At 43.5% G+C, this 10,405-nt stretch overlaps 2 protein-coding genes across 5 annotated transcripts in view; one reads left to right on the plus strand and one right to left on the minus strand.

Moving 5' to 3' along the window:
* Window positions 1–10,405, minus strand: part of LOC106077399 (short-chain dehydrogenase/reductase family 42E member 1-like) — a 283,344-nt gene that overhangs the window by 183,312 nt on the left and 89,627 nt on the right. The window lies entirely within an intron of this gene.
* The window catches only part of LOC106077997 (netrin receptor UNC5C-like), a 505,747-nt gene that overhangs the window by 30,550 nt on the left and 464,792 nt on the right, over window positions 1–10,405 (plus strand). For all 4 annotated transcript variants that reach the window (XM_056020001.1, XM_056020000.1, XM_056020004.1 and 1 more), the window contains exon 2: window positions 1,510–1,617. The gene's annotated coding sequence lies outside the window, so the exon portion shown is untranslated. The remainder of the gene's footprint in view (window positions 1–1,509; window positions 1,618–10,405) is intronic.

Consider the following 10,405-nt stretch of genomic DNA (forward strand, 5'->3'; position numbering starts at 1 on the left):
AATAACAGGATGTGTGATAGAATGCTTTGTGAGAAACATGATGTCTGTGTGATGGAAGGCTGTGTGAGAAACATGATGTGTAAATGATGGAAGGCTGTGTGAGAAACATGATGTGTAAATGATGGAAATCTGTGTGAGAAACATGATGTGTAAGTAATGGTAGGCTGTGTGAGAAACATGATGTGTAAGTGATGGAAGGCTGTGTGAGAAACATGATGTGTAAATGATGGAAGGCTGTGTGAGAAACATGATGTGTAAATGATGGAAGGCTGTGTGAGAAAGTGTTGTCTCAGTAACGGTTTGTTGAATGACTAACAAGATAAGTAAATGGGTCTCTGGGTTGACATTATCATGTAACTGTTGACCATAAGGATACATGATACGTTTCTAAAGAACGTCATTTATCAGGTTTGAATTTCATGACTTTGTCATAAGAAGAAAACCCAGCAGACGATGTAAATCCATATGTTGTTTCCTTCCCTTTACAGCTGGGACAATCTGGGAGACAGTGACGTAGCTAGGGATTTAGGGGCCTTGGGGATTGACCTTTTTAGGGGCGCCTGCATTATGACATGAGATAATGTAATTAATAAATATGCCTATGTAAGTCTACAGTATATCAGTAAAATTAACAACAAATAATCATTAAAATCTTTTATTGAATAATATCGTTGTTTCTTGGTGAGATAATGCACACGTGACAAATCTCAATTCATATCGCCTCGCGTCGTGCTTTCTGTGCAGCAAAGGTCATCTATAACATCCTCTAGAAATCTAGATCAATGCTGTCTATAATTTGAAATCTACGTGAAGAGCAAGAGTGCATGGTAGCGTCGTAATAGTGAATGTACAAAAAAATATTTTAGTACAATTATATGGGGCCCCCTTCAAGTTAGGGCCCGGGGGACTTTCAAATTTGGACCCCCCCCCTTCCACCACCCTATCTACGCCACCTCTGGGAGACATACGTTGTAAACTCGGACATTGGGGAAGTTGAGCTTGTAAACTGGGTCAATGCATGGGTCTAGATTTATGCACAACTTGGTAGAGGACCACAAAGTAATACAAGCTTTGTCTTTGTGAGCCATTATTTCTTGTTTTGTTTTAAGGTCAGTTAATGGAAGCCGTCTCCAGACATTAGCAAAACAAAATCGCACTCTGGGAACAGAGCTATTGTGTTAAGTCGCGTGAAATAATTGCATGCAATTACATTGCTAAACTCCGTGTGTGTGGTGGTGGTGGTGGTGGGGGGGGGGGTGTTTGTGTGAATGTAAAAAAACAATTTAAAAACATCTTTTCAAAAACAACAACTTGAGACTATTAACCAGCTCTTTCAAGTGTCTGCTGTATGTTCGAATGAAGGAAACACACTTATAGAGAAATAAAACAGACAATGTTAATAATGGACATTTCAAATATGGATCCTTGAAATGTCCTTTTTTTGTGAAGCAATAACTTAGCATTATCTTTTTTCTTTAATTTCAATTTGTTTCTGTCTTTTCCCACCAGATAGCCAAGTGGATTACTATCTAGTATATGTACATATATAATAAAGATTCATTCTATTCGGATTAAGTGTGAGGACTATCTACCTGGATCTAGGGAGCACACGTCCAGGTAAGAAAGTTTCATTTACTTCCAGTACTGCATGTCTGTTAACTCCTGTCTAGTTTTGACTGTCTCATTCGATCCAATCAAAAAACGCATGGGTCTCAACACTGGTCACGTGTTGGATTTTCTCAATGACCAACATTTCACTTTTCTGACCTTGTCTTTGACGTGCTAGGATGACCTAACATGTTCAGCGTGAGGGGACAAACTTGCTTAAAGACCAAGCGGAGGTGACGACGATGATTCATATAAGATAGATAGATATAAAGACAGACATACAGACAGACAGATAGATAGACAGACAGACAGACAGACAGACAGACAGACAGACAGATAGATAGATAGATAGATAGATAGATAGATAGATAGATAGATAGATAGATAGATAGATAGATAGGCAGACAGACAGACAGACAGATAGATAGATAGATAGATAGATAGATAGATAGATAGATAGATAGATAGATAGATAGATAGATAGATAGGCAGACAGACAGACAGACAGACAGATAGATAGAACAAAAAATAAAACCTGAAGTAACATTAGTTATCACAACTATATATATAGCTCTTCCTTCGTGGTCGAAGGTGAACACATTTCTCATAACCTATGGACTCGAAGATAACTGTTAAGTCCCTATGGACTCGAAGATAACTGTTAAGTCCAATCCTCGCTTTAAAAAGCCTGCCGCATACGTGACATCGGTGGGTTTGGTCAGTTGCAGATAGGCCTGCTTCTTCTCTCAGCTTTTTGTTGGTTATCACAACTATAAAATGTGCGTAACCATGATCTATATCAGTGTTTTCCAAACTTCATTCCTCGGAACCCTAGTGTTCCGCGAGGCCTGAATACGTCCCACGAATTACTGGAATAATTAAATTGTAGGCCACTACATGAATTAATCTCTCTAAAAAATAAGCAAAATGTTCCGCTAAATACTCAGAATGTGGGCAGTGTTCCGCTAAATACTCAGAATGTGGGCAGTGTTCCGATAAGGAATATTTTGGGAAACACTGATCTAATATCATTTTCGTCCACTATGATTTAAAATCTATTACCTGAATTGAAATTTCATAATAAAGCATAGAATGAAAATTGAGGTAAGGTCGAATAGTTTACTTGAGGCGGGCCGCGTGTGGCTGGCTGTCACAGTCCAACGTAATTGGTCAATTGGACCGTCTTATTCTAAATTAATTAAAAAGTTATCTAAAAAAAAAATGTCCCACCACTAGAACTGGAACGTTCCATGTGTTATTTTTCTGATTGGCAGACGTCGGAGTGGTTTTAAAGAACGTTGTTTCAAGAGACTTCAATCTCGCTACTTCTCGTGCACCTCGAGCGTGATCACGAGAAGGTGCGCTCGTTTCTCTTCCCATCATTCCGTTAAGCTGTTGGTTGAAGCCGGATGTTGAAACAAATGACATGTTGAACAAAGTTCATGTCAAAAAGCAATGAAAGGATTTAATTGAAAATGGGAAGAACAAAAAATAAGGTCATATTTTTCTGTGGCGTTCGTGGGTGAGAAGTGGCATTGGGTTTAGAATTTGATGGGATTGGGAGTTTCAAATTGTCGGACCACATCTAGCGGGAAGTTTTGGTAGACCTGGCGTTTTATAGGTCTGTTGGCTCCAAAGTTCTGCTAGACTTGTCTCTTTTAAGAAAATCGGTTTTCGAAGCGTGTGTGTGACAGAGAGGGAGTTATATATAAGCTAAAAGTTTGTAGGACAAAAATGAGGTATTTTGATTGTGTCTGCGATGTAATGTATGCATATTAATTATGGTTTATGTCAGTATGAATAGCATTCTTTATTTCTCAAAACCAAACATTGTTTTAATGTACGCATAGTGTGCACTGTTGGTTAGGTTGAATTAATATTCAAGCCTTCTACATGTTGTTGTGCCATGATATTACGCTTTCAAATAAATGTATATTGTTCTTGTACTTAATATACAATAGCAAAAATCTGAACAAAAATTTAGAAAGATACATTTTGAATGCAAAGCAAGCACATGATTAAGACTTATTCATTCTGTTTTGTTTTTCTTTAATCATTGTCACAGGTGCGTTTTTTTTAATTCTGTAAATCTATATTGCTAATTACCTCCCTTATTTGGGCACTCGTTTCTCCTCGATGTACAGTAAGACTTCCCCCCCCCCCCCAACACACATTTTGTTGTACTCTGTACACTGAGTTCTAATGTTTTTATTCTGCGGTTTGGATCCTTACATGGAGGCTACGGGCAGGTCGATCTCATCAGTTTCTGGACTCTAGACAATCTATGGGTTCAAACCTCGTGACCTCGCATCAGGTTGACTCAATAGTTCACCCGATGATCTGCTTCAAGGCAGTCTCCCGGTGAGGGTACCACTGGGACCTGGCTACCAACAAAATCTTAAGTTGCCCTTTCTTCATTCTCTAGCGTTACATTTCAAATTTTTGTTCTTAATTGAATCAGTCTGCAGAACGTAGCCGCTTTTATACCAGGTACCTGGTTTATTGAATGACCGCCTGCAAGGCTAACCCAACTAGAAGATTCTAACATATCTGCAAGATCCTAACCAGTAACGAGTTTAACCTCATGGTTTTCATAAGTCCATACACTCAAATATACCATTAAGGAGATATTTTTAACAAGCGACAGTCCAGGTTCTGCGCAAAGTGGTTTCGTAATTGAAGAAAATTACCTTGTAGGTCGGATACTCTAATAGAAAAACAATAGAACGGGGCTGCTGTTGTCTTCTGTGGTCCAGAAATAGTTTTGGCCATTACCACTTAAATGGTTTGCATTCGATTACAAGGAATATCGATTTTTCTGTTTTTGTACGTATTTTAACATTGTTTTAATGCACATTTTAGACAAGGGTTTAGCTAAGCTTTGTTTTAATGTGTGTGTGATGTTCAAGTGGTTGTGTGTGTGTGTGTTGATGTGTAAGTAAATACTGCCCTAAAGGTCTAGACGTGTGACCTTAGTCTCAAGTTAGTCAGTGAGGTACAGATGAAAACTTATCAGCAAACAAGAACTACACTGGCTGGAAACAAATGTCATTCTTGTTTCCCTTGAACCAGTTTACACAATTTGTCATATGACACAAACACATTCTGACATCTGTCATTCTAGCCACACAGTTCGCACACATGTAAAACAAAGACGTAACCATAGCAACCCACATCCAGACCAAGGCTAGGTATTCCAAATTACTTTCACGTGACAGCCATCAAACACCGAGAAGAAACGAATATCTGTCCACGTCTTTCAACATCTCTTCACCACTTCCATCCTGTCCACGTCTTTCAACATCTCTTCACCACTTCCATCCTGTCCACGTCTTTCAACATCTCTTCACCACTTCCATCCTGTCCACGTCTTTCAACATCTCTTCACCACTTCCATCCTGTCCACGTCTTTCAACATCTCTTCACCACTTCCATCCTGTCCACGTCTTTCAACATCTCTTCACCACTTCCATCCTGTCCACGTCTTTCAACATCTCTTCACCACTTCCATCCTGTCCACGTCTTTCAACATCTCTTCACCACTTCCATCCTGTCCACGTCTTTCAACATCTCTTCACCACTTCCATCCTGTCCACGTCTTTCAACATCTCTTCACCACTTCCACCCTGCCCACGTCTTTCAACATCTCTTCACCACTTCCATCCTGCCCACGTCTTTAAACATCTCTTCACCACTTCCATCCTGCCCACGTCTTTCAACATCTCTTCACCACTTCCATCCTGCCCACGTCTTTCAACATCTCTTCACCACTTCCATCCTGCCCACGTCTTTCAACATCTCTTCACCACTTCCATCCTGTCCACGTCTTTCAACATCTCTTCACCACTTCCATCCTGTCCACGTCTTTCAACATCTCTTCACCACTTCCATCCTGCCCACGTCTTTCAACATCTCTTCACCACTTCCATCCTGTCCACGTCTTTCAACATCTCTTCACCACTTCCATCCTGCCCACGTCTTTCAACATCTCTTCACCACTTCCATCCTGCCCACGTCTTTCAACATCTCTTCACCACTTCCATCCTGCCCACGTCTTTCAACATCTCTTCACCACTTCCATCCTGCCCACGTCTTTCAACATCTCTTCACCACTTCCATCCTGCCCACGTCTTTCAACATCTCTTCACCACTTCCATCCTGCCCACGTCTTTCAACATCTCTTCACCACTTCCATCCTGCCCACGTCTTTCAACATCTCTTCACCACTTCCATCCTGTCCACGTCTTTCAACATCTCTTCACCACTTCCACCCTGCCCACGTCTTTCAACATCTCTTCACCACTTCCATCCTGCCCACGTCTTTAAACATCTCTTCACCACTTCCATCCTGCCCACGTCTTTCAACATCTCTTCACCACTTCCATCCTGCCCACGTCTTTCAACATCTCTTCACCACTTCCATCCTGCCCACGTCTTTCAACATCTCTTCACCACTTCCATCCTGTCCACGTCTTTCAACATCTCTTCACCACTTCCATCCTGTCCACGTCTTTCAACATCTCTTCACCACTTCCATCCTGCCCACGTCTTTCAACATCTCTTCACCACTTCCATCCTGTCCACGTCTTTCAACATCTCTTCACCACTTCCATCCTGTCCACGTCTTTCAACATCTCTTCACCACTTCCATCCTGTCCACGTCTTTCAACATCTCTTCACCACTTCCATCCTGTCCACGTCTTTCAACATCTCTTCACCACTTCCATCCTGTCCACGTCTTTCAACATCTCTTCACCACTTCCATCCTGCCCACGTCTTTCAACATCTCTTCACCACTTCCATCCTGTCCACGTCTTTCAACATCTCTTCACCACTTCCATCCTGTCCACGTCTTTCAACATCTCTTCACCACTTCCATCCTGTCCACGTCTTTCAACATCTCTTTACCACTTCCATCCTGCCCACGTCTTTCAACATCTCTTCACCACTTCCATCCTGTCCACGTCTTTCAACATCTCTTCACCACTTCCATCCTGCCCACGTCTTTCAACATCTCTTCACCACTTCCATCCTGTCCACGTCTTTCAACATCTCTTCACCACTTCCATCCTGTCCACGTCTTTCAACATCTCTTCACCACTTCCATCCTGCCCACGTCTTTCAACATCTCTTCACCACTTCCATCCTGTCCACGTCTTTCAACATCTCTTCACCACTTCCATCCTGTCCACGTCTTTCAACATCTCTTCACCACTTCCACCCTGTCCACGTCTTTCAACATCTCTTCACCACTTCCATCCTGTCCACGTCTTTCAACATCTCTTCACCACTTCCACCCTGTCCACGTCTTTCAACATCTCTTCACCACTTCCATCCTGTCCACGTCTTTAAACATCTCTTCACCACTTCAATCCTGTCCACGTCTTTCAACATCTCTTCACCACTTCCATCCTGTCCACGTCTTTCAAAATCTCTTCACCACTTCCATCCTGTCCACGTCTTTCAACATCTCTTCACCACTTCCACCCTGTCCACGTCTTTCAACATCTCTTCACCACTTCCATCCTGTCCACGTCTTTCAACATCTCTTCACCACTTCCATCCTGTCCACGTCTTTCAACATCTCTTCACCACTTCCATCCTGTCCACGTCTTTCAACATCTCTTCACCACTTCCATCCTGTCCACGTCTTTCAACATCTCTTCACCACTTCCACCCTGTCCACGTCTTTCAACATCTCTTCACCACTTCCATCCTGTCCACGTCTTTCAACATCTCTTCACCACTTCCACCCTGTCCACGTCTTTCAACATCTCTTCACCACTTCCATCCTGTCCACGTCTTTAAACATCTCTTCACCACTTCCATCCTGTCCACGTCTTTCAACATCTCTTCACCACTTCCATCCTGTCCACGTCTTTCAACATCTCTTCACCACTTCCATCCTGTCCACGTCTTTCAACATCTCTTCACCACTTCCATCCTGTCCACGTCTTTAAACATCTCTTCACCACTTCCATCCTGTCCACGTCTTTCAACATCTCTTCACCACTTCCATCCTGTCCACGTCTTTAAACATCTCTTCACCACTTCCATCCTGTCCACGTCTTTAAACATCTCTTCACCACTTCCATCCTGCCCACGTCTTTTAACATCTCTTCACCACTTCCATCCTGCCCACGTCTTTCAACATCTCTTCACCACTTCCATCCTGTCCACGTCTTTAAACATCTCTTCACCACTTCCATCCTGTCCACGTCTTTCAACATCTCTTCACCACTTCCATCCTGCCCACGTCTTTCAACATCTCTTCACCACTTCCATCCTGCCCACGTCTTTCAACATCTCTTCACCACTTCCATCCTGTCCACGTCTTTCAACATCTCTTCACCACTTCCATCCTGTCCACGTCTTTAAACATCTCTTCACCACTTCCATCCTGTCCACGTCTTTAAACATCTCTTCACCACTTCCATCCTGCCCACGTCTTTCAACATCTCTTCACCACTTCCATCCTGCCCACGTCTTTCAACATCTCTTCACCACTTCCATCCTGTCCACGTCTTTAAACATCTCTTCACCACTTCCATCCTGTCCACGTCTTTCAACATCTCTTCACCACTTCCATCCTGCCCACGTCTTTCAACATCTCTTCACCACTTCCATCCTGCCCACGTCTTTCAACATCTCTTCACCACTTCCATCCTGTCCACGTCTTTAAACATCTCTTCACCACTTCCATCCTGTCCACGTCTTTCAACATCTCTTCACCACTTCCATCCTGTCCACGTCTTTCAACATCTCTTCACCACTTCCATCCTGTCCACGTCTTTCAACATCTCTTCACCACTTCCACCCTGTCCACGTCTTTCAACATCTCTTCACACTTCCATCCTGTCCACGTCTTTCAACATCTCTTCACCACTTCCACCCTGTCCACGTCTTTCAACATCTCTTCACCACTTCCATCCTGTCCACGTCTTTAAACATCTCTTCACCACTTCCATCCTGTCCACGTCTTTCAACATCTCTTCACCACTTCCATCCTGTCCACGTCTTTCAACATCTCTTCACCACTTCCATCCTGTCCACGTCTTTAAACATCTCTTCACCACTTCCATCCTGTCCACGTCTTTCAACATCTCTTCACCACTTCCATCCTGTCCACGTCTTTCAACATCTCTTCACCACTTCCATCCTGTCCACGTCTTTCAACATCTCTTCACCACTTCCATCCTGTCCACGTCTTTAAACATCTCTTCACCACTTCCATCCTGTCCACGTCTTTCAACATCTCTTCACTACTTCCATCCTGTCCACGTCTTTAAACATCTCTTCACCACTTCCATCCTGTCCACGTCTTTAAACATCTCTTCACCACTTCCATCCTGCCCACGTCTTTCAACATCTCTTCACCACTTCCATCCTGCCCACGTCTTTCAACATCTCTTCACCACTTCCATCCTGTCCACGTCTTTCAACATCACTTCACCACTTCCATCCTGTCCACGTCTTTCAACATCTCTTCACCACTTCCACCCTGTCCACGTCTTTCAACATCTCTTCACCACTTCCATCCTGTCCACGTCTTTAAACATCTCTTCACCACTTCCATCCTGTCCACGTCTTTCAACATCTCTTCACCACTTCCATCCTGTCCACGTCTTTCAACATCTCTTCACCACTTCCATCCTGTCCACGTCTTTCAACATCTCTTCACCACTTCCACCCTGTCCACGTCTTTCAACATCTCTTCACCACTTCCATCCTGTCCACGTCTTTCAACATCTCTTCACCACTTCCACCCTGTCCACGTCTTTCAACATCTCTTCACCACTTCCATCCTGTCCACGTCTTTAAACATCTCTTCACCACTTCCATCCTGTCCACGTCTTTCAACATCTCTTCACCACTTCCATCCTGTCCACGTCTTTCAACATCTCTTCACCACTTCCATCCTGTCCACGTCTTTAAACATCTCTTCACCACTTCCATCCTGTCCACGTCTTTCAACATCTCTTCACCACTTCCATCCTGTCCACGTCTTTCAACATCTCTTCACCACTTCCATCCTGTCCACGTCTTTCAACATCTCTTCACCACTTCCATCCTGTCCACGTCTTTAAACATCTCTTCACCACTTCCATCCTGTCCACGTCTTTCAACATCTCTTCACCACTTCCATCCTGTCCACGTCTTTAAACATCTCTTCACCACTTCCATCCTGTCCACGTCTTTAAACATCTCTTCACCACTTCCATCCTGCCCACGTCTTTCAACATCTCTTCACCACTTCCATCCTGCCCACGTCTTTCAACATCTCTTCACCACTTCCATCCTGTCCACGTCTTTAAACATCTCTTCACCACTTCCATCCTGTCCACGTCTTTCAACATCTCTTCACCACTTCCATCCTGCCCACGTCTTTCAACATCTCTTCACCACTTCCATCCTGCCCACGTCTTTCAACATCTCTTCACCACTTCCATCCTGTCCACGTCTTTCAACATCTCTTCACCACTTCCATCCTGTCCACGTCTTTAAACATCTCTTCACCACTTCCATCCTGTCCACGTCTTTAAACATCTCTTCACCACTTCCATCCTGCCCACGTCTTTCAACATCTCTTCACCACTTCCATCCTGCCCACGTCTTTCAACATCTCTTCACCACTTCCATCCTGTCCACGTCTTTAAACATCTCTTCACCACTTCCATCCTGTCCACGTCTTTCAACATCTCTTCACCACTTCCATCCTGCCACGTCTTTCAACATCTCTTCACCACTTCCATCCTGCCCACGTCTTTCAACATCTCTTCACCACTTCCATCCTGCC

The sequence above is a fragment of the Biomphalaria glabrata genome, chromosome 2 (assembly GCF_947242115.1).
Source record: "Biomphalaria glabrata chromosome 2, xgBioGlab47.1, whole genome shotgun sequence".
NCBI classification, from domain to species: Eukaryota; Metazoa; Mollusca; class Gastropoda; family Planorbidae; genus Biomphalaria; species Biomphalaria glabrata.